The 25804-nt window shown below is 40.3% G+C and overlaps 1 long non-coding RNA gene across 1 annotated transcript in view; it reads right to left on the bottom strand.

Annotated features, from left to right (window-relative positions):
* Positions 1 to 9597: 9597 nt before the first annotated feature.
* LOC307174879 overlaps positions 9598 to 25804 on the bottom strand; it is a 157400-nt gene continuing 141193 nt past the window's right edge. The window contains exons 3-4 of the long non-coding RNA XR_013824192.1: positions 21000 to 21157; positions 9598 to 10033 (exon numbers count right to left, since the gene is read on the bottom strand). This is a non-coding gene — a long non-coding RNA (uncharacterized lncRNA). The remainder of the gene's footprint in view (positions 10034 to 20999; positions 21158 to 25804) is intronic.

Below are 25804 nucleotides of genomic sequence, written 5' to 3'. Positions count from 1 at the left end.
CTGTTTGCTGTCTCAAAGAATGTAATTTCCTAACGCTAAACAGAGCAGGGGATATTTAATCAACGTTTTGTTGAATGCATAAGGACCGCACACAGTATAATTCAGTGAGTAACTTAAGTAAAGCAATGGCATAAATATTTAAAGACTCATTGAGGATGCAGCTGTAAATCTGTATTGATTGCTGCTGCACGTTTTATAGAACATTATGAATTTCTGTACATCATCTCAATGAAGAAGGACAGATCTCCCCATGATTTGAAGGCGGGTCACGGAGAGTGGAGTCTATCATCTGCCTTGTCATCATCAGGGGTTTCCAGGCCAGTCAAGGGGCTTCCAAGGGTGACTGCAGCAGATTTCTGCTGAATTTTATAAAATTATGTAAATATCAGGACTGTGGTTTTCAAATCAGAATTACCAGAGGTACATGAAATATTTGACTCAAATTTTACTTTTGGAATACTTTAGTGACAAGGTTTTTAGGACTGTAATTAAAAAAAAAATCATGTCCATTCAAATGTGTTAGAGTCCAATTTTAACCAGGTGGGGCTACCAGTCCAGTTACATGGACTGGCCCTGGAATAAGGCTTCTGGGGCTATCCCTGTGCACAGGTCTGAACTTTCAATAAATGTGTTGCTGTGAGGGAGACTGTGGCTCTACCCCGGTCTTTTTCTGAGTTTAGGTGTGTATACCTAATCTCAGAACCCATATGTTGTGTCCAGTTAAAGGCTAGGCATCTGCCTGGCACATGTTCCCATAATGCAAAATCTGTCAGGTTGACAGTTACATTTGTGCTATGATAATGCTGACTTATGATAGTTTTAGAACTTGTGAATTTTAAGTGTTTATGTCTGACTTATATTCGACAAAACGTGGAGACAGTTGAAAGCAGAAGCAACGTATTACCTAATGGAAAGCAGAGGAGACTATCTTCATGATCGTGGCTTAGGCAAAGGTATCTTAAATAGGGTCCACACACTCCCTCAAATGCTATCCACAAAAGAAGATTGCCAAAGTTTGACTTCATTAAAAATAAGAACTTTTGCTCATCAAAATACTAGGGAGTAAAGGGAGTTAAGGGAGTGAAAAGGCATACCTGCTACACATGTAACTAACAAAGGACTTGTATCCAAAATATATAAAGAGGTCCTACAAGTCAATAAGAAAGAGACGACCTAACAAAAATGGGCAAAAGGACTTCCCTGGTGGCTCAGTGGTTAAGAATCTGCCTGCCAATGCAGAGGACACAGGTTCGAGCCCTGGTCCGGGAAGATCCCACATGCCACACAGTAACTAAGCCCATGTGCCACAACTACTCAGCCTGCGCTCTAGAGCCTGTGAGCCACAACTACTGAGCCCACGTGCCACAACTATTGAAGCTCGCGTGCCTAGAGCCCACGCTCTGCAACAAGACAAGCCACCTCAATGAGAAGCCCGTGCACCACAACAAAGAGTAGCCCCCACTCGTTGCAACTAGAGAAAGCCTGCAATGCAGCAACAAAGACCCAATGCAGCCAAAAATAAATAAATAAATGGGCAAAAGACTTGAACAGGCACTTCACCAAAAGGATATTCAAATGGCACATAAGTATGTGAAAACTGTTTGACATTACTCATCAGGAAATGCAAATTTAAATCATAATGAGACATCACTGTACATTCTCCAGAATGGCTAAAACTCATAAGACTGTTAGTACTAAGTGTTGATGAGGATGTGGAGCAATTAGAACTCTCATCCTTTGCTAGTGGGAGAGTTAATTTGTCCGATCTCTTTGGAAAACTGTCTGGCAGAATCTAGTAAAGCTATGCAAGCATATATTCTATGACCTAGAAATTAGAGTCTTAGGTAAATACCCAAGAGATGTAAGTGCACATATCCCCCAAAAGAATGTACAAAAGTGTTCATACCAGCTTTATTTTAAAACTGGAAACAACCCAATGTTCATCAAGAGTAGATATACAATGGACTACTACACAGAAAGGAAAAAGAATAAATATTGCTACAGACAACAACGTGGATGACTCTCACAGACATAATGAAGAATGAAAAAAAGTCAGACACAGAAGAGTATATACAATGTAACCACTTATAAGATGTTTAAGAACAGGCAGAACAAACCTATAAAGGAAGAGGTCAGAATAGTGATTGCGTGTGTGCATTGTGTGTGTTTGTGTGGTGTGACTAGTAAAGGAGAATGTGAGAGTGTTCTAGGGCAGCGGTGCCCAACCTTTTTGGCACCAGGGACCAGTTTCGTGGAAGACAATTTTTCCACAGACGGCTGGGTGGGGATGGTTCAGGCAGTAATGCGAGCGATGGGGAGCGATGGGGAGCGGCGGGGAGCGGCAGATGAAGCTTCACTCACTTGCCTGCTGCTCACCTCCTGCTGTGCAGCCCGGTTCCTAACAGGCTGCAGACTGGTACCGGTCCACCGCCCTGGGGTTGGGGACCCCTGTTCTACGGTGTTATATCCATTCTATTTCTTGATCAGGGTGATGATTACTTGGGTGCAGAAATATGTAAAACACTAGACTAGAAATCAGGGTGGAAATTTTTCCTGTAGAGAGTTGGTTGCTAAACATTTCCTAGCATACCACTAGCTCCCCTTTCTTTTCCATCTTTATTGATATATGTAGTAAGAAAGTATGCAAATCTTAAATCTTCTCTCGATGGATTTTTTTTTACATATTTTTTGAGTTCCAGGAATTGCAGAGACCTGTAAGGATCATGTGTATCTGCTTTTAGAACTGGTGAGTGTTAACAGGCAGAAGACAGGGTGTATTTTAGGTAACTATTACAGATGATAATGACTTTTGTTCTTGTTGGGCTTGAGTCCATGATAAGTATCTGCATGGCTAAAATTTTAAAGTATTTTAAAATCACTTTCTGTGGCATAACATAAGCATCTTAAAACCCACTCAGTCTCTGTTAGTTTATTTTAAAAATCTTTCCCCCTCTTATAATTGCCTTGCTTAATATACCGTATATTTTTAAATTATCCAACTTAGAGGGTTTGGGAAGACCTAAAAAAATTGTCATGTGTCAGAACATTAACAGCATATTTAGCAGTATTTTTTTAAAACCAAAGGCCTAGAGGATAAACTTATCAAGTGTACATTACAGATATGATTTCTTTAAGTGTTTGTTTCTGCTCCATTTCAAACATCCTCATTGTCTAAACTGATGGACTTTTATTTTAATTAGTCTTAAATTCCAGGAGAGTGATCTTAATGTATAAGATGTGGCAGCTGACCAATGGTAAACCATGAGCCCAGTTCTGTCAGAGTGAAGCTGATAGCCACACAATGGCCTCTGAAGACTCAACTTCGGCCCCAGGCTTGTTGTACCAAATCGAGGCCAATAAAATTTCTTGCTTTGGTAAGACATGGGAAGAGTCTGGCACTTTCTTCAAGAGTGCCTTTTTATTTTTTATATTTTAAAGTATTTATTTATTTATTTATTTTGGCTGCGCCAGGTCTTATTTACGGCATTCAGGTCTTTGTTGCGGCATGCAGGACCTTTAGTTGCGGCACGCAGGATCTTTTTAGTTGCAGCACGTGGACTTCTTAGTTGTGGCATGCAAGCTTCTTAGTTGGGGCATGTGAACTCTTAGTTGTGGCATGCACGTGGGATCTAGTTCCCTGCCCAGTGATTGAACCCTGGCCCCCTGCATTGGGAGCACGGAGTCTTACCCACTGGACCACCAGGGAAGTCCCAAAAGTGCCTTTTAAAAAACATGTTAAAGGATGCAAGTAAAAGGGAAAAAACTCTTGCAATGGATGTCAAAATCCCAGCAAGTTATTTTGTGGATGGCAACAAACTAATTGTAAAGTTTATATGGAGAGACAAAAGACCCAGAGTAGCCAACGCAACACTGAAGGAGAAGAAAAAAGTCAGAAGACACTACCTGACTTCAAGCCTTATTATAAAGCTATAAACAGTGTGGTTCTGGAGAAACAACAGACAACTAGATCAACAGAGTAGAGGAAGAAACAGAGAAATAGGCCCACATAAATAGAGTCAACTGGTCTTTGACAAAGGAGCGAAGGCAAACAATGGAGAAAAGATAGTCTTTTCAACAAATGGTGCTGGAGCAACTGGACATCCACATGCACACAAAAAAACAAAAAAAGAATCTAGACATCTTCAGTGGATGCAACCAGCTTATTTGATGCTGGGAGGTGGAAATGTTGGATGACACGCCAGAGCAGGGCTACCGAGGGGAGCGAGGACATCTTTCCTGAAAACTCTAAGAATAAGAAATCCTGCCTAATTAGGAAGGACAGCATGGCCTTCTAAGGTTGCTGGGATTCTACAGCATTTTTCACCCTCTGACTAGGCTGCCTTTGCTGCTCTTTCTTTATTGTGCCCAGGGGTGATGCAGAACAATCAAAATGGGTTGAGGCTTATTATACCCAACCAGGGGCTTCCTCTCTGAGCAAACAGGAGTGCAAAATAAATACTCATTGGCTTTTTCCAGGCTTATCTAAAGAGGCTCGTTAATGGTTGCTTCCAAAAAATATATTTCACCTCTTTGAGTAGAAGAAAATCAATAATAATATTAGGTTTATGTGAAGGTCAGTCGGTTTAGCACTTAGTGTCTCTCAACCTCAGGTTTTAAAGGAAGCGATGAACGAAGATTATTCCTGACAATCCTGCATGGGAAATGTCTTGACTGAGATTCTTGGACTTAATAAAAGATTTATGGTGGAAATTCTGCAAGTAATATCTTGTTAAAATAACTTCTGTGCTAACCTCAAGTGACAAGTGATTGCTCAAACTTGTTCCTATGGCTCCTGGGCCTTCTCTGTAATCTTTTATTAGCTCTGTTCTCCAAACTTGAAATACAAGGGACAACAATTGTTTTGGTCCAGTATCTTTGATATGAGTGTCTCTTTGCTGTATTTAGAGATGTGTTCTCTTTTTCTGAATTACAAATGAAGAAAATGTCACCACTTGATGGTAATGGATGGCATTTAAGTGCACTCCGAATGTTGTCTTGCTTAAAAGACCCTTATAAGCAATCTTAAGTGATAGGCAGAGCGTGTTTTCTGGGATAGAGAAGACAGTGGGAAGAGTTCATAGCTCTGGTGGTGAAAGCCGGAAGCACTGCTTACCCTTGGTTCTCTAGGAAATGTTGTACTAAGATCTTTATTGTTATAAAATTAAAGAACAGCACAAGTTCTGGATATTTCAAAGAGGAAGAGTAGTCAGAATCATCTGGTGATTGTGGGCAGGTGATCCTAGTTGTCTATGGTTGTGGACTGAACTGTGTCCCTACAAATTCGTATGTTCAAGTCGTAACCCCCAATATTATTATATTTGGAGATGGGGCCTTTAAGCAAGTAATTAAGGTTAAATAAGGTCAAAAGGGTGGGCCCTAATCCATTATGATTGGTGACCTCATAAGAAGAGGAAGAGACACCAGGAATGTGCACACACACAGAAAAGGCTGCGTGAAGACACTGAGAGGAGGTGACCGTCTGCGAGCCTGGGAGAGTTCTCATCAGAAACCAATCCTGCTGGCACCTTAATCTTGGCTTTCCAGCTCCCAGAACTGTGAGAAAATACATTTCTGTTGCTTAAGCCACCCAGGTTGTGACACTGTTATGGCAGCCCTAGCACATTAGTATATCCACCCATCAGGCGAGCCCGGCCTCCCTTGCAGCTCAGGCATGAGTATGTGGCCCATCCTAGCTAATGAGAGATAAAGGGAAGTGTCCTGGAAGCTTCTGGATGAGACTTTCCTCCTGATAAGAGAGGAGAGAGAGACACATGTGAGGAGAACCCTTCACCCCTCTCTTCTTGCTTTTGAATGTTATCGTGTGAGGACGTGAAGGCTGGAGCTGCTGCAGCCACCTTGAGATCCTCTGGGGCAGGCCAGGAAAATCTCCAGGGCGTGGTTCCAGAGCACCGATGCCGGAGAGCCACTGGTCAGCCCTAGAAACTGCTAGGGCTGTTTCCCTACACTCTTTGGGATTTGAGGAAAAATAAACCCCCTATCTAAGCCACTTTACTTGAATATACAAGCCTGGGTTGAAATACGCTAAGTGATACTGTGATGAAAAAACAACAATAACAAAGGAAGTCTACTGAAAAGTCTCATTCCACATGGTACCATACCAGAGGATCTGTCTCATTCTGGAGAATTCTAATTAACCCAGGCCATTAGAAAGTTGAATCTTCAGCTGAAAGGTTTCTCAGTGTTGGCAATACCTACTGACTGTAAGCAATTATAATGGCTGTGTGTGCTTCCAACATGATTGGCATGGACTGACACTCTGCGTTTCCCAGTTTTTTTCAAATATTCCCCTAAAGATCACTAGAATTTTCCCCCTTTTAATTTCCTCCATGAGCATCCAACCCATCATCTTGCTTTTGTATAGTTCCCATGGCCTCCCTCTTGGGCCAAGTCGCTTATTTTTTATCAAAAAAATTTCAAATCAAAGTAACACTTGTGTATGGTTACAAAAGAAAGTTGTACGAAGGGACTTATAATGGGTCTCCGGCCCCACTGTTCCCCTCCCAATCCTGCTCCTCGGAGGTAATCACTTAAACCATTAAATCATCATTTATTAACTTTATAGTCCCGCGTCCCCCTTCCCGTTTAATTGTAATCGTTTGGTTTTGTATAGTTTGTACCTACACTTAATTATCTACAGTTTGGCAGTTCCTTAAAAAGTTAAACATAAATTTGCCATGTGTCCTAGTAATGATTCACGCGTAGGTATTTACCCAAGAGAAACAAACACGTATGTCCACACAAAGACTTGCATGAGAATGTCCATAGCAGCACTATTCATAATAGCCAAATGGTGGAAACAACCCAAATGTAGACCAACGTATGAGTGGACAAATAAGATGTGCTACAGCCATACAAAAACATCATTCACCAATAACAAGGGGTGAAGTACCGGCACTTGCTACAACACGGATGGACTTCAAAAACATTGAGCTCTGTGAAAGAAGCCAGACACAAAAGGCCACATACTGTATGATTCCACATGTGCAAAATGTCCAGAAAGGGCAAATCTATACAGACAGGAATGTTAGTGGTTGGCAGGAGCTGTAGGTGGGAAGAGGGAGTAATTGCAAATGGGCGCAAGGTCTCTTCCTGAGGCAACAGAAATGTTGCGCAGCCCTGTGAATTTTTTAATAAGCACTGAATTGTACACTGAAGGAGTGAATTTTATGGTATGTAAATTATACCTCAAGAAAGCTGTTAAAATATTAAAAAATGACATAATTCTTGATTTCTTGTTCCGTCACATAGAAGCAGTGCTCTCGACTTTCCATTTTGTAAGTTGGGGCTGTTATTGCTCCGTTTCCCTACCTCTCACCTCTCCTCTTCCACTTTCCAACTTCTCCAAGTTGTATACTTTACTTTGACTCTGCAGGGAATGCCAACATTTTATTCTGTCTATCTATGAATAAACTCTATAGAATTAAAGTCAATAACAAGCATTTACATGAGCATGATTATGCAAATATTTTTCAGAAAAGAACTTACACTATGACTGCATTTCCTTCTCAATGGTTCCAATGTCCTTTTTCCTGGACCACTCAAAAGAGAATATTCAAATGGATTCTGCATTCCATCAATTCATTAAAATAATGTCACACTTTACTTTTCTTCATATTTGAGCAATGCCTCCCTTTTACCTTTGAATCCCTCCCCTGCCCCTGGATTAAAAGAAAAACTTTCTATTTTAGAATAGTTTTAGATTTACAGAACAATCTTGAAGACAGTACAGAGAGTTCTTATATATCCCACACTCAATGTCTGCTGTTATCAACCTTGTACATTAGTATAGTATATTTGTCTCTATTAATGAACCGATATCGCTATGTCATTATTAACTAAAGTCCACCCTTTATTCAGATTTCCTAAGTTTTAATGTAATGTCCTTTTTCTGATTCCTGGAACCGCAATACATTTAGTCATATGCCTCTTCAGGTTCCTCTTGGCTGTGACAGTTTTTCAGACTTTCCTTCTTTTGATGATCTTGACAGCTTTGAGGAGGACTGGTCAGGTATTTTGTAGGGTGCCTCCTTATTGGAATTTGTCTGATGTTTTTTTCATAATTAGATTGGGGTTATGGGCTTTGGGGAGGAAGATCACAGATGTAAAGTGTCATGATGATTACATCATATCGAGGGTACAGACCATCAATATGACTTATCACTGTCAATGTTCACCTTGAACACCTGGCTGTGGTTGTGTCATCAGGTTTCTCTGCTGTAAAGTGACTTTCCCACCTCCCTTGCTGTCCTCATTGAAAAGAAGTCACCATGGGCAGCCCACACTTCACTAGTGGGAGTCAGGCTCTACGTCATTCAAAGTGGAACATCTACATACGTTGTCTGGAATTTTTCTGCACAGGAACTTTGTCTATTCTCCTCCATTTATTTATTCAATCCTTCATTTTTATTAGTATGGATTCATGAATACAGCATGGATTTTTCAATCTCCCTAAATCTATGTAAACATAGTGAGAGAAACGATATAGCAAAATCCCAAACCCATGGACATTTATGACACAACTAGGTAACACTAGATTGTCTCTATTCATGCCAAAATACAGGTGGGTGGGAGAAACACCGAGAGCCATAAGACTTGCATGTTATCAGTGTCTGTGCAGGAGGGAAGTGGAGGAGGAGATGGAGTGGCATTGAATGAATCTCCGTACAGGAGACCCCAAATACCAGGAGGGACTCATGGGAAAGAAGGAGGGGAAAGCAGGCAGTAGCAGCTGGACTGGGGGGGGTGGTTCTGCCCTCTCTCAGTAAGAGTCAACTGCAAGGGGCTGTGGTATGAACTAAAGGGGTCCCTCATGAGGGAGAAAACGCTGGGAATATAATGAAAATTGAGCAGGATATAGACAAGAGAAAGGGGGGAAAGAAAAATCCAGGTCAAAAGGGGGCAGAGGAACAGAGGCAGGAAAGCCCAGAAAACAAGCCACAATAATTTGGGCACCACAGACAAACAACAGAAGAGGGAGCTCTGTGATGTTAGGAGAGCTTTTTTTGGACCCTTCCTCATTCTAAAAGTTCAGGAGAACTAATTTCCCATAAAAAAAGAGTAACAGAAAAGTATCATGGCCAAAATTCCAAAATTATTCCCAAATTATCATTATTTAAAAAGGAGAGCAGAATAACAGCCCTACAGACACCTGTGAGAAAGGCATACTCAAGAAACAGATCAAAACTGCAACGCAAGAGAAGAAAATGTGAGCCAAGGGTTTTATATTGAGCAAAACTAACTTTCAGGCATGAGGATCATGGACAAACTATCATTGCTCCCATGAGGCATTCCTGAGGAACCCCCTGGAGAGAAAACTTCAGACACCCCACATGACTAGAGAGTCATCAGCAAAGGACTGGCGGTGAGCATTAAATAACAGTCAACTATAGACCATAGACTAAATGAGGAGTTAGAGGGGGCACATCTAGAGCATAATGGCTATATATTCTGGCGACAGAGTAAGACTATCATAAAGGGGGAGAAAGGGAGAGCGTACGATAAAATATTTAATACTTTTAGTAAGCATATTGGTGGCAGTATTAATATTATTATTCTGGGGTGGTTGTATGTGCAACATGGGAAAAATGTAAAAGAAGACACAATACTTTAAATAATAAAGTAAGACAGAGCAATAAAATCAAGTATATCAGTCATTGTATTAAATATAAACAAACTAAATTCCACTATTAAAGACAGAGATTGTCATATTAGGTGTTAAAAACCAATGCAGCTTAATACAATATAAACATATTTAAAAGTAAGTGATCGAAAAAGGTTGAAAATAATGAGCTGGTAAAGCAATACTAAGCAATTACAACAAAAAGGAAAGCTGGAGTATCAAAACCAGGTGAAGTAGAATTTAAATCCATGATGTCACAAATGGCAGGATTTCCTTCTTTCTTATGGCTGAGTAGTATTCTCTCTCTGCCTCTCTGTGTAGCATATTTTCCTTATCCATTCATTTGTTGATGGAACATTAGGTGTTTCCACGTCTTGGCTATTGGAAACAATGCTGCAGTGAACATAGGAGTGCAGTGCAGATATCTCTGAGATAGTGATTTTATTTCCTTCAGATATATACCCAGAACTGTGATTGCTAGATCATATGGTAGTTCTATTTTTAATTTTTTGAGGAGCCGCCATATAATTTTTCATAGTGGCTGCACAAATTTACATTCCCCCCAACAGTGCATCCAAGGGTTCCCTTTTCTCCACGTCCTTGCCAGTACTTGTTATCTCTTGTCTTCTTTTTTTTTTTTTTTTTTTTTTTTTGTGGTACGCAGGCCTCTCACTGTTGTGGCCTCTCCCGTTGCGGAGCACAGGCTCCGGATGTGCAGGCTCAGCAGCCATGACTCACAGGCCCAGCCACTCCACGGCATGTGGGATCTTCCCAGTCCGGGGCACAAACCCGTGTCCCCTGCATCAGCAGGCAGACTCTCAACCACTGCGCCACCAGGGAAGCCCTCTTGTCTTCTTGATAATAGCCATTCTAACAGGTGTGAGGTGATATCACATTGTGGATTTGATTTGCATTTTCCTAATGACTCGTAATGTTGAGCACCTCTTCATGTATAGTTGGCCATTTGAATATTTTCTTTGGAAAAATATTTGTTCATGTCCTTTGTCCATTTTAAATCAGATTATTTAGCTTTTTTTTTGCTATTGAGTTATATGAATTCCTTATATACTTTGGATATTAACCTCTTGCCGGATGTATGGTTTACAAATATTTTCTCCCATTCTGTAGGTTGCCTTTTCATTTTGTTGATGGTTTCCTTTGCTGTCCAGAAGCTTTTTAGTTTGATGCAGCTCCACTTGTTTCTTTTGCTTTTACTGCTTGTGCTTTTGGTGTCACATCCATAAAATCATTGCCAAGACCAAGGTCAAGGAGCTCTTTCCCTAAGTTTTATTCCAGGAGTTTTATGGTCTTACATTTAAGTTAATCCATTTTGAGTTAATTTTTGTGAATAATGTAAGATACGGGTGCAGTTTCATTCTTTTGCATGTAAATATCTAGTCTTCCGAGCATCATTTATTGAAGAGACTGTCTTTTCTCCATTGAATATTCTTGGTTCCTTTGTTAAATCTTAGTTGATCATATATGAGAGGGTTTATTTCTGGGCTCTCATTTCTCTTCCATTGGTACAAGCCATACTCAGCACACCCCTGTGTGAACTGGACAAGAAGTAATGAAGGATAAAGTAAGTGTGGGTGGCCTGCTCCATCGTCAAGCTGTGACTAGCAGAAAAAGTGAACAACGAACAAATCAAAAGAGCAGTTTTCCATGAGCTGACCCTTTGTACACAACAAACGACCAACTTAAAAAAAAATATTGGAAAATAGCTGCTCCTAAGATGGGGACTGCTTTTATTTCTCAGCTATGCCTGACTCTTTTGGATTATTTCCAAATCCAAGTTAAATATCACTGACAGTAACAACAATGACAAAATAGAAAGTTTGAGGAGGATGCAGGACAAAGTGTATCCCACCTGTTGAGCCCATGGGCTCCACAACCAAGCAGACCTAGGATCCCATCTCCACTCCCACCCAAACAACTACCAGAATCCAAAGGACCCGGCCTTCCCAGCAACTGACCCTCAGTGACCCGGGCCCACACAAATATGGGAAATCCCTATTTCCCATCAAAGGGATTTTCTTTTGTGAAACACATCAATACCACCAGATGAGCTTTGCTTAGGCCCCACTCTAAACAAATTAAAATTTCCCTATGATTCTAATCTTCCCCCAAGGTTGAGAATCACAGCTCTGGTTGGTGTACAACACAAACTGACTTCGTGGCGAGGGATGAGTCATGCCTTTTGGTGAGTCCTCAAGGGGCATCACTGAAAAATCAAAGCTCACCTGTTAAGAAAATGCTTCTAGCAGCTGCATAGCACAGGGAGATCAGCTCAGTGCTTTGTGACCACCTAGAGGGGTGGGATAGGGAGGGTGGGAGGGAGGCTCAAAACGGCGGGGATATGGGGATATATGTAAACATATAGCTGATTCATTTTATTATATAGCAGAAACTAACACAGCATTGTAAAACAATTATACTCCAATAAAGATAAAAAAGAAAAAAAGCAAATGCTTCTAGTGGCTTCAGTTGTCACTAGAAGACCCTTGAGGAAATGGTTTTGAGGTTGATCCTCATGCCTACGGCCGCACTGGATCCCGAAGGGCCCAGAGTCATGACCTAATGACAAGGAGCTGGCACTCCTATCCCAGTTCTGCAGTGTCTAAGAATGCGTAGCTCCTATAAGGTGGATGGATGTCATCCAGGTTCTTATAGGACAGGGTGCAGGGAAGCTTGTTGCTCTTCTAAGACCTGGCTGGATGGAAATGCCCGTAAGTCCTGGCAGGTCTCAGGGATTCAGAGAGACCGTTTCCCTAGAGCTCAGGTAGCCAACTCACCCTCAGTCCACTCTTGCAAGGCTTGTGTTCACATTCATGCGTTAGCTGCCCCAACATTTCAGGATCTGGCATCCAAGTCCACCTGATCTTATCAATGATGCTTTTTCCTTAATGGATTTTGATCATGTTTACTCAGATTTTGCTTTTCTAGACCAAAGAGGCCCACAGCTGGCAGCCTGATCTCCTCAGCAGCTCCAGCATCACTTCTGTGGCCCTTCCACAGGTAGCCTAGTCTAGGTCACGGTTTTACAAGTATGTAGATGGGTAAATGCCGTCCAGTCTTATTTCGTTGCTTATATACACGGAGACCCTTGGTTTGAAATAATAGAAAATCCAACTAGGAGTGACTTAAACAAAAGAATATTTATTATCTCATGTACCAAGACTTCTGGAGGTAGACTGGTTCAGGATGGGTTCATTAAGCAGCTCAGATATTATCAGAGGCCCAAGTTCTTTCTACTTTCCATTCTGTCATAACCCTCCTGTTGCCTGTTGTTCTAAGGCTTGTCCCCTAATGTTACAAGTAGGTGCCCCAGTGCCCAGCTCCTTGGACAGACACACAACGTGAGCAGCAGAGGAAGAGCCTTCTCTTGTGGGTTTCCTTTTTTATCACCTTTTATCATTCCTTTTGTCAGATCTTGCTCTGGAGCTTCCTAGAAATTTCCCTTGATATCTCACAGGCCAGAATTTCATCATACCCCCACCCCTAAGTGATCACTGGCAAAGAGAATGTATTTATCATGAACGATTTAATCTCATATTTACCCTTCTGAGCTGCCTGCCTGAAGTACAGTGCCATCTCATAGCAAAGAAAATTGGGGTTTGTTAGCAAAGTGAGTAGGGAGACATGGTCGTAGGGCAAGCAACTAATCATTGCCTCACAATGTCTTGATCAGAGCAGTGCACTTAAGAATATAACTAAACTGCACATGAAAAGATGCTCAACATCACTAATCTTTAGAGAAATGCAAATCAAAACTACAATGAGGTATCACCTCACACTGGTCAGAATGGCCATCATCAAAAAGCCTATAAACAAATGCTGGAGAGGGTGTGGAGAAAAGGGAAGCCTCCTACACTGTTGGTGGGAATGTAAATTGGTGCAGCCACTATGGAGAACAGCATGGAGGTTCCTTCAAAACTAAAAATAGAGCTACCATGTGATCCAGAAATCTCCCTCTTGGGCATATGTCTGGAAGATGAAAACTCTAATTTGAAAAGATGCAGGCACCCCAGTGTTCATAGAAGCACTATTCACTGTAACCTAGACATGGAAGCAACCTAAATGTCCATCAACAGATGAATGAATAAAGATGTGGTGTATATATATATATATATGTATATCTCCACACAATGGAATATTACTCAGCCATAAAAAAGAATGAACTAATGCCATTTGCAGCCACAAGGATGAACTTAGAGATTATCATACTAAGTGAAGTAAGTCAGACAGAGAAAGGCAAATATTATATGATATTACTTATATGTGGAATCTGAAAATATAATACAAATCAACTTATTTACAAAACAGAAACAGACTCACAGAGAAAACAAAGTTACGGTTATCAAAGGGGAAAGAGGAAAGGGAGGGGGAGGGACAAATTAGGAATTTGGCATTAGCAGATACAGACCTTTTCTAATATTCTAGCTGCTTGTGTCTGCTGTAAATTATCTATTTCCTTTGCTGACCTTCTAAGCCAGGAGTCAGAGAACTACAACTTACAGGGCAAATCTGGTCCACTGCCTGTTTTTGTATGGCTCTTGAGCTAAGTAAGGATTTTATATTTTTAAATGGTAGAGAAAAGAAAAAGAATAATAATATTTCAAGGCAGGGGAAAATAAACAAAATTCAAATTTCACTGTTTATAAAGTTTTATTGATGCACTGCCTTGCCCACTCATTTACATATTGTCCCTGGCTGCTGTTGGGCTACAAGGGCAGAGTTAAGCAGTTGTGACAGAGACTGCATGGCTTGCAGTGCCTAAAATACTAACTATCTGGCCCTTTAGAGAGAAATTTTGCTGATTCCTGTTTGAGAATATCAGCTCAGGTTTTAGCCATGCTCATTCTACTGTTCAGGTGGTCCACTGAATTTTTCGATAATAGTATTTTTAATTTCTAAGAACTTTATTTCTCTGGTATGCTATTATCAGATGGATCAGCTATTTTGTTATGGGCTTAATATTCATTTTTGTTTTAAGTAAGCTTTTCATACAAGTACAAAATAGAACACAAAGTGTAAAACTCAGTAAGTTTTCACAAAGTGAATATATCCATTTAACCAACTAAAAGGTAAAGAAAAATAAAATTGGGAGCACCCAAAAGCCCCCTCTGTACTCCCATATAGACTTCCCACCAAAAGGTAACTACTCTTCTGATTTCTAACTAGGTTTTGAACTTTATATATATAGAACCATTCGGTATGTATCTTTTTATGTCTGGTTCCTTTCACTCAATATTATGTTGGTGAAATCCATGTTGCGTGTATAGCAATCAATTGTTCATTTGCATTTCTAAATATTATTCCATTACATGGCTACATCACAACTTATTTAACAATTCTGCCAAAGTTGTTTCCAGTTTGGGGCTATTAAAAATAGCACTGCTGGGTATAAAGAACTTGTGGTTGCCAAGGGGGAGGGGGAGGGGGAGAGGGATGGATTGGGAGTTCGGGATTAGCAGATGCAAACTATTATATATAGAATGGACAAACAACAAAGTCCTACTGTATAGCACAGGGAACTATATTCAATATCCTGTAATAAACCATAATGGAAAAGAATATTTAAAAAGTATATATATATATATATATATATATATATCTGAATCTCTTTGTTGTACAGCAGAAATTACCACAACATTGTAAATCAACTATACTTCAATAAAGTAAATAAAAAATAAAAATAGCACTGCTATAAATATTCTTGCACATGTTTTAGGGAACACGTTGGGTACATTACCGTTAAGCAGGAATAGGTTGCTGAGTCATAGAATGTTCAGCCACAGCTGATACTATCACATTCCCACCAGCAGTGTATGAGAGTTCCACACCCTCACCAGCACTTGGTAGTACTCGTCTTTTAAATTTATGTCATTCTGGTGGATATGTGTTAGTATTCATGTGGTTTTAATCTGCATATCCCTCATGACTAATGTGTTTGGAAAATTACCCTATGTTTATGGGCCAAGTGTCTGCTCAAGTCTCCTGCCGAGTTTTCTTTTCAATTGTGTCTTTTTCTTATTGGTTCATAGGAATTCTTTATATATTTTGGAAATGACTCCCTTGTCACCTCCTCACAGGTTGCCTTTTTTATCCTCTTAATGGCCGTGGTTTTTTTTTGACCAGAAGTTCTTAATTTTTAGTGGTCTAACTTAATTTTTAAATAAAAAAATTTTTTCCTTCAAGGTTAGTGCTCAATGTTATGCTTAAGAAATCTCTGCCTACTGTATGGCCATGAAGATATTCTCCTAGTTTTTTCTAAAAGCGTTTTTGCCTGCTTTTTCACAAGTTGATCTTCAATTAACTTGAAATTGATTTTGCTAATGATGTGAGGTGGTGGTTATGATTCATTTTCCCCACATGGATATCCAATTGACTCAGCTTCATCCATTGAAAGGATCATCTTCTTCTGTTAACACTGATGTGTCTCCTCTGCATTAAGTATAGTGATTGTACATGTGTGTATCTCTTTCTGGATCCTGTGTTCTGATCCACTGCTCTATTTGCCAATACCACACTGCCTTCAGTGCTGCAGCTTGGCAATAAATCTTGATACCTGGGAGTGCAATCTTCTGCCTTTGCTCTTCTTCAGGATTGTCTTGGTTATACTTGACTTTTATCATTTCCTCATAAATTTTAGAATCAACTTGTCAGTTTGTATACACATTTAAAACATTTTCTGAATTTTTACTGGGATTGCATTGAGTCTATAACTCAATTTGGGAAGATTTTATATCTTTATAATATTGACTCTTCAAATTCATGAATGTGGTCTTCCTCCCTCTCTCCCTTCCTTTAAGTCTTCTTTCATTTCCACTGATACTGTTTGCCTTTTGTTGTATGTATAGATTTTGTAACACCTTTTTGTTAAACTTATTCCTGGATATTGTTTTCTGATGCTGTTGTAAATGATATCACTTTGAATTTAATTTACTATGTTTGTTGCTGTTACCTCTGATTCCTGTATCTTGACCTTATATCCAGTGACCTTAAATTCACTTAGTCTTATCATCTTTTACATTTCTAAGATTTGAACATGTCTATGAGTAATGGCAGTTTTATATTTTCTTTCTCTATCCTTAAACTTTTTTCCTTGCCTTATTGCACTGGTGAAGACTTCTAGTACAATGTTGAAAGAAAAGTATATACATATAGCTGATTCACTTTGCTGTACAGTAGAAACTAATACAACATTGTAAAGCAATTATACTCCAATAAAGATATAAAAAAATAATTATCAAAAGTAATAGTGGGCAATCTTGTCTCATTCCTAGTCTCAAGGGGGGAAAGATTTCAATATTTCACCATTAAATTATGATGTTTGGTCTAGTTCTTTTGGGGGGTACTCTTTCTCAGTTTAAAGAAGTTTCCTACTATTATTTTTGTTATGAATGGATATTGAATTTTATTAAATGCTTTTTCTGAATCTATTGAGATGATTATATAATTTGATAATGTGGCACATTATTTTGATTGAATTTAGAATGTTAAACAATTTTGCATTCTTAGAATAAATGCTACTTAATAATGATGTATTATCCTTTTAGTCTATCGTTGAATTTGATATAGTTGGATTAATAGCTACCATTAAACATTAATGATTTCTAACAGTTTCCATTTCTTGCCCTTATTCTCTGTTCCTATTTTTTTGTGACTTTTAACCTTTGTTTTTCCTCAGCATTCAAGCATTTTATTTAAAAAATTTTTCTAAAATTTTTAAAGGTTACTTTCCATTTAGTTATTACAAAATATTGGCTCTATTCCCTGTGTTGTGCAACACATCCTGGAGCCTATCTTACACCCAATATTTTGTGCTTACTACTCCTCCACCCTATATTGCCCCTCCTCCCTACTGGCAACCACTAGTTTGTTCTCTATGTCCATGAGTGTGCTCCTTTCTTCATATATTCACAAACTGTTGTCTTTTTTAGATTCCACATATAAGTGGTATCACACAGAATTTATCTATGTCTGACTTATTTCACTCAGCATAATTCCCGTTAAGTTCATCTATGTTGTTGGAAATGGCAAAGTTTCTTTATTTTTTATGGCTGAGTAGTGTTCCATTATATATATATATATATATATATATTCTTTTTTCCTGTTTGTCTTCCACTCTTGTTCTGCCTTTTGTTGTTTTAATTGAGCATTTTAATAAATTTCCATTTTTTTCTGCTTTTTTAGTCTATCAGTTATACTTTTTTTTCCCACATTTTTTAGTGGTTGCCCTAGAGTTTGCAGTATATACTTACACATAATCCAATCCACTTTCAAATAACACTATATTGCTTCACAGGTTGTGCGAGTACCTTAAAATAACAAAATAACCCTCATTTCTCTTTCCTAGCGCTTGTATCGCTGCTGTCGTTCATTCACTTGTATGTAAACATACATTATGTATGATTATACATACATATGATACATACATTAAGCATACATAATTGAATACACTGTGCTATTATTCTGAACAAACTGTTATTTGCTGGATCAATTAAGAATAAGAAAAATAAAAGTTTTTATTTAACCTTCATTTATTCCTTCTTTGCTGCTCTTCCTTTCCTTACGTAGATCCAAGTTTCCGACCTATATACTTTTTCTTCTCTCTAAAGAAATACTTTTAACAGTTTTTGCAAGGCAGGACTACTGTAACAAATTCCCTTGACTTTCGTTTGTCTGAAGTCTTTATTTCTTCTTCACATTTGAGGGATAATATCACAGGGCACAGAATTTTACCTGGGTTGGCCAAAAAGTTTGGTCGTTTTTTCCATAAGATGGCTCTAGTAGCACTTAGTTGTCTTTAGCTTAATTCGAAACAGTTTTGTTACATTGTATTGTGACAGCTGTCATATCAGCGTGTATTTTAAAAAACTTATCAAAATTGGTGAATTTTTGTGTAGCCATTTTAATACTGAAGATGGAAGAAAAAAGCAACATTTTTGGCATAGTATGCTTTATTATTACAAGAAAGGTAAAAACACAACTGAAACCCAAAGAAAGCTTTGTGCAGTGTATGGAGAAGGTGCTGTGACTGATCGAATGCGTCAAAAGTGGTTTGCGAAGTTTCATGCTGGATATTTCTTGCTGCACAATACTCCACGGTTGGGTAGAACAGTTGAAGTCGATAGCGATCAAATCGAGACATTAATTGAGAACAATCAACGTTATACCACGCGGGAGACAGCCGACACACTCAAAATATCCAAATCAAGCATTGAAAATCATTTACACAAGCTTGGTTATGTTAATTGCTTTGATGTTTGGGTTCCACATAAGTTAAGCGAAAAAAAACTTCTTGACCATATTTCTGCATGTGATTCACTACTTAAACGTAAAAAAAACATTCCGTTTTTAAAACAAATTGTGACAGGCGATGAAAAGTGGATACTGTACAGTAATGTGGAATGGAAGAGATCGTGGGGCAAGAGAAAGGAACCACACCAACCACACCAAAGGCTGGTCTTCATCCAAAGAAGGTGATGTTGTGTATATGGTGGGATTGGAAGGGTGTCCTCTATTATGAGCTCCTTCCAGAAAACCAAACAATTAATTCCAACAGGCACTGTTCCCTAAAAGCAGCACTTGACGAAAAGCATCTAGAATTAGTCAACAGAAAATGCAAAATCTTCCATCAGGATAATGCAAGACTGCACGTTTCTTTGATGGCCAGGCAAAAACTTCTACAGCTTGGCTGGGAAGTTCGATTCTTCTGCTGTACTCACCAGACATTGCACCTTTGGATTTCCATTTATTTTGGTCTTTACAAAATTCTTTTCATGGAAAAAATTTCAATTCCCTGGAAGACTGTAAAAGGCACCTGGAACAGTTCTTTGCTCAAAAAGATAAAAACTTATGGGAAGATGGAATTATGAAGTTGCCTGAAAAATGGCAGAAGGTAGTGGAACAAAAGGGTGAATATGTTGTTCAATAAAGTTCTTGGTGAAAATAAGAAATGTGTCTTTTATTTTTACTTAAAAACTGAAGGAACTTTTTGACCAACCCAAATAGGTTGGTGGTCTTTTTCTCTCAAGACTTTAAATATTTTACTCCACTCTCTTCTTGCTTGCATGGTTTCTGAGAAGTTGGATGTAATTCTTATTTTTGTGTCTCTACAGGTAAGGTTTCCCCCCCACCCCGCCTCTGGTTTCTTGCAGGATGTTTTCTTTATATTGGCTTTTCTGTAGTGTGAAGATGAGATGATTAAGTGTAGGTTTTGGGGCATTTACTCTGCTTGGTGTTCCCTAAGCTTCTTGGGTCTGTGGTTTAGGGCCTGATATTTATTTGGGGGAAATTCACAGTCATTATTGTTTCAAACGTTTCTTCTGTTCCTTCCTTTCTTCTCCTTCTGGTGTTCCCATTACACATATGTGACACCTTCTGTAGTTGTCCAGCTGTTGTTGATACTGTCTTCTCTTTGCTTTTCAGTTTTGAGGACTCTACTGATATATCTTCTAGCTCAGACATTCTTTCCTCTGCTGTGTCCAGTCTACAAATAAGCTCATCTAAGGCATTCTTCACTTCTGTTACAGTGGTTTTAATCTGTAGCATTTCTTTTTGGTTCTTTCTTAGGATTTCCATCTCTCTGCTTACATTGCCCATCTGTTCTTACATGCCCTCTACTTTATGCATTAGAACCCTTAGCATATTAATCAGACTAGCTTTAAATTCCCAGTGTGATAATTCCAGCATCCCTGCCATGTCCTGTTCTGATGTTTGCTCTCTCTCTTCAAATTGTGTTTTTTGCCTTTTAGTATGCCTTATACTTTTTAATTGGACATGATGTACTGGGTAAAAGGAATTGCTGTAAATAGGCCTTTAGTAATATGGTGGTGAGGTGGGGGGAGGGGATGTGTTCCATTGTCCTATGATTAGGTCTCAGGTTCTAGTGAGCCTGTGCCTCTGTGCTGTGTGCTTCTGTTTTTTCCTCCTCCCTTGGGTGGGACAGGATGGCTGGAGTGGAGTGGTAATTTCCCATCCCCAATTCAGTTAGGCTCTGATGAAACCCCAGCAGGTTAAGCTCTTGTTAACCAGTTTTCCCCAAGGACAGGGAGGGACAGAGTGCTCTGGCATTTGTCAACGGGGTTCCTTTTTCCTTCCTCTGCTGGAATCCTGAGGGGATATTTTTTTCCTCTGATATTTACTTTGGGAATGTGGTAGAGCTCCTGGAAGTAAATCTGACAATATTTTGGGACTGGGTCCCCCTGGAGTTTTCAACTTCAGACTTGTCCACATGGAGCCTCTGGCAATTTGTCAATTATGGTTCAGGTTTTCCTACCCCAGCACTGGTTCCCTCCATGGTTCCTGCTCTGAGTCTCTGCTCTGGTAAGTCATGAGCCACTGTACTTACCTGTCTGTGTCTCCAATCTTGGGGGCAGACATTTGCCCTGGGTTCTCCCCTCTCTTATGGATCCCAGGAGAGTTGTTGTGTTTTCATCCTATTCAGCTTTCTACTTGTTGTTGGGATGGAGTGGCCACTTCCAAGCTCTTGATGTGCAGAACCAGAAGCTGCAATTTATCATTGAATTGATTTACTCATATTTGTTTAGGTCTTTTGCACCTATGCTCATGAAGGATATTGGCCTGTGATTTTCCTTCCCAGCTAACTACAGATTCTAGAATAGCTTGCTTTACATCAGTGGTTCTTACTGGCAGAGAGACTTGCCAGTTTATAAACCTCATCTATTACAGACTGGAAAGAACTGTTGTGGAGAGCACCGACACATTTTGTCAGGCCAGTTGGTATGTGTGTTTGAGCCCACACAAGTGTTTTGTATTTCAGTAAATTGTATCACCATCCATTGGTGGGTCAGACCCCAAACAGTATTCATCACTGGTTCCTCCCTTTACCCCACACGTGGCATCCAACATACAGCAATTCCTGTTGGTGGTACCTCCACACATATTCAAAATTCAAAGTACTTCTCACATCTTCACTGTCTTAGCCACTGTCTTCCTTTGCCTGGACTACTGTAACTGTCTCTTAACTCATCTCCCTGCCTCACTCTTGCCTTCTGCTCCCACAAATCATCCTTCACTCAGAAACCAGAGAGCTCTTTTTAAAAATCTATATCTAATCATGTCACTTCTCTGTTTTTATCCATCCAATGGGTTTCCATCGCAACTAGGATACAATGCAACCTTCTTACGGGGTTTCAGATAGGATGCAGCCCTTGTCTACCTTGCACATCTCATTTCCTCCTCCTTTTTCTCTTGTTACTGGGATCCAACCTCCTAAGTATTCCATCAAATTACCAGATGTTATTCTCTTTACAGCCCTTATCTCTATACAACCATATTTGTTTGTGTCATGGTCATTTTCTGCCTGCCTTACCCCCACTCCCTGAGAGCTGGACATTCACTGACTGCCCAGTACTTAGGACAGTGCCTGATCCTGGAGGGTGCTGGAGACGTGTCTGTTGACAACCTGCTTTGTGTAACCGTCAGCCTAATCTCACCTGCAGTTTATCTTTCAGAGTTTCCTTAAACTCTCTGCTTGGCTGCAGACTCCCTTTCTTGTTTCTCAAGACTGCTTTTTAAAATCTTTAAAAAAAAAAACCCTCCTCTTTTTCACTTCAATGGAACCTTGCAAGGTAAGAGAGTCAGGTGCATGTACTTAGCCTGACCATGATTTTGGTAGTATCAGCCCTCACAATTATATGGTTTTCTCTGGCACTATTTAATGTATTCATCCATTTCACTAGTTATTGAGTGCTTGCTGTGAACCAGGTACTGTGATGGGCACTGGGGAAATACCAGTGAACAAAACAGACAGATTCCTGTCCTTGTAGCTGGGAAGACCAGCAATAAATAATTAACATAACAAGAGAAAAATTATATAGTATGTCAGGAGGTGATAAGTCATATGGAAAAAAGAATTAGAGCAGGCTGAGGGGGGGTCCGAGGTAGTGGGTGTGGAGGTGGGAGCAGGTTGCAATATTTGGTAGGGGTGCCAGGGAAAGTGAAAAGGTGAAATTTGAGCAAAGACTTGAAGGAGGAGAGAGTTCACCAAGTAGGCATCTGGGAGAAGAGTGTGCAGGCAGAAGGAATACTAGGCTCTAAGGTGGGAGCCTGCCTGGAGTGTTTGAGGGACACCAAGGGGGCTGATGTGACTGGCACAGAGTGAGTGAAGGGGAGAGATACAACAGAAGAGGTTAAAGAAGGACAGGCGGCCAGAATACTTAAGGTTGTTGCTATAGACTGAATGTGTGTGTCCCCCCCCCCAAATTCATATGTTGAGATCCTGAACCCTCATGTGATGTTATTAGAAAGTGGACCCTTTAGGAGGTGATTAGGTCATGAGGGTGGAGCCCTCATGAACGGGATCAGCGCCCTTATAAGAGAGACCCTAGAGAGCTGCTGCACCCCTTTCACCATGTGAGGACAGAGTGAGAAGATGACCATCTAGGAACCAGGAAGTGGGCCATCACAGAATCTGCTAGCACCTTGATCTTGGACTTCCAGGCCTCCAGAAATGAGAGAAATAAATTTCTGTTGTTTATAAGCCACCAAGTGTATGATATTCTATTACAGCAGCCGGAATGAACTAAGACAGTTGTAGCTGCCATTGTCAGGGCTTCAGCTTTTACTCTGAGTAAGATGGTGGCCATTGGAGGGTTTGGAGCAGATGACTGTTACAATCTGACTTATATTTTGAGAGGGTTTCTCTGGTGCTGTGTTGGGAGTAGGCTCTGGGAGGGCAAAGATGAAAACAGCAGAAGATCCATTTGGAAGTTAGTGCAGTGTTCCCCACCTGCCATTTTAACAGGGCAATGACAATGGAGATGGTAAGATGCGATCAGATTCTGGAAATGTATATTTCTAATATTTTCCTATATGTTATTACAAACTTTTTTAAAAAAATTAATTCATTTATTTATTTATTTTTGGCTGTGTTGGGTCTTCATTGCTGTGCGCAGGCTTTCTCTAGTTGCAGTGAGTGGGGGCTACTGTTCATTGCGGTGCATGGGCTTCTTATTGCAGTGGCTTCTCTTGTTGCAGAGCACAGGCTCTAGGCACACAGGCTTCAGTAGTTGTGATGCGCAGGCTCAGCAGTTGTGGCTCATGGGCTCTAGAGCACAGTCTCAGTAGTTGTGGCGCATGGGCTTAGTTGCTCCAGAGCATGGGGGATCTTCCCAGACCAGGGCTCGAACCCATGTCCCCTGCATTGGCAGGCAGATTCTTAACCACTGTGCCACCAAGGAAGTCCCAAAATATTTTTTTAAATACAGAAAAAAAGTACTCTTTAAAAAATTGTCTTTTCTCTTGAAAAATGGGTCACATTTTCCTGTTTCTTTGTATGTTGAGTAATTTTGGATCGTGCATATCGTGAATGTTATGTTGTAGATAACCTGGGTTCCATTATATTCCTTTGAAGAGTGCTCATTTTTAAAAGCAGGCACTTAACCTGGTTGGATTCCCAGTGTGAACTGTCTGCCCTGAGGTGTGTAGCTGCTTAAATATGAGTTCAGTTCTTTTCGCATCAGCTGGGCCTCTAGAATCTGCCTTTTCATATGTGATTTGGCATCAGCCAGAGATTTGTATTAAGTTTACACCCAGAATTTGGGGCTTCATCTTTATTGTTCTCCCCTTTCCAACATTTTCTCCCTCATTTTCTATCAGATATGGTTGTTTGAACTCTCTCTCCTTGTTCTTCAAATGAGAAAGACTAGAGGCTTTCTACTGGCTTTTTAACTGCTCCATGGGCTGTACATTTGAGCCTTTGCTAGGATAACACCCATCAAAAGTGGGAAACTCATCCAGGGTCCCTCACTTCTTCCAGATGTTCACTCCCCTCCAGAATCTGTCTGCTCTGGGTTGCTCTCCAGTGCCTTTGGGTAATTATATTTTTATATTTTATTATCTGAACAAGTCTATTTGATTGAAACTTCTCAGTAATAACCGTAATTGGATACATTTTGAAGTTAGAATTTGGGGCTTGAGAGAAATTTGGTTTTCCTCCAAGGAATTTTAACTAGAAATATGTAAAGATAGAGTCAGTACCAATTGAGTTGGGTAAGACTGGGGATGATGCAGATTTGGGAGGGAAGATCAGAAGTTCAGTTTTGGACATGCTGAGTTTGAGATGTCTGCTGAGTAGGCCATTGGACAGGTAAGCTCTGAGTTGAGGAGCTATTGCTCGACTAGAAACATGCATATTTCTGAGATTGTCAGCATATAAATTTTATTTAAAGTCATGGGACTGGGTGAGATAATTGAGAGAGTGAGCGTGGATACAGAGAAGACCAAGGACTGAGCTCTGGGCACTCCAACATTAAGTGGGGAGAAGAATCAGCAAAAGACTAAGAAGCAGCAATCAGTACGGGAGGGAAACTAAGAGAGAGTGGTATCCTGAAAGCCATACAAGGAAAATGTATCACAGAGGAGGAAATGCTTCTAATAGGCCAAGTAAATGGAAACTGAGAACTGGTTTAGCAGCATGGAGGTCATTGGTGGTCCTGATAAGAGCCTTTTTGATGGACTGCTGGTGGTGAACATCTGACTACAGTGGGTTTAAGAGAGAATTGGAGAGTAGGACTGGGAGTATGAAAGGGTTTATTTAGAAGGGGTTTGTCAGGAGGTGTGGGGTAAGCATAAGGATGAGGGTATTATCAGGGTGGTGCTTAGAAGCACATGATGCCTAGAATTGTTAGGGTAAAAGGGAAACCAGAAAGAGACTCACAATAAAAGCTCAGTTGCCCCCCAAATTCTCAAAATGTGGAAGAAACTATGAGGTGGGATGAAGGAGTGAGAAGGCCAGGAGGAATTAAGGCGATAGCGGTCAGAGAGTGGTGCCCTGACATTTAGTATTTCCACACTGGAGCAGTTCAGTGTGATGAACAGGTCCAGAACGTAGCCATCAGAGTGGATGGCAAAGGTGGATGGAGGTCCGTGGAGCTAAGGTAGCTGCGGAGTCATAAGGCCTGAGATGGATGGGGCGTGCATGGAGATGATGAAGTCATCCACATGTTGGAAAGGTCTGGGGTGGGGGGAAAGACTGGCTCACTGGACCCAGTTGTCAGCGCGGGATGAATGAGGGGAAGTAAGTGGGAGATGAGGAGATGACAGTGAGGAGACGTGGCTGAGGCAGGTACAGCTGGATGGTAAGAGCCCAGCAAGCACGGGGGTTACATGATGGTAAAGGAATGATGGTTT

This window comes from Stenella coeruleoalba, assembly GCF_951394435.1.
Source record: "Stenella coeruleoalba genome assembly, chromosome: 16".
In the NCBI taxonomy this organism is placed as follows: Eukaryota; Metazoa; Chordata; class Mammalia; order Artiodactyla; family Delphinidae; genus Stenella; species Stenella coeruleoalba.
Note: the sequence above shows the minus strand (reverse complement) of the source record. Positions and strands in the feature narration are given on the sequence as shown.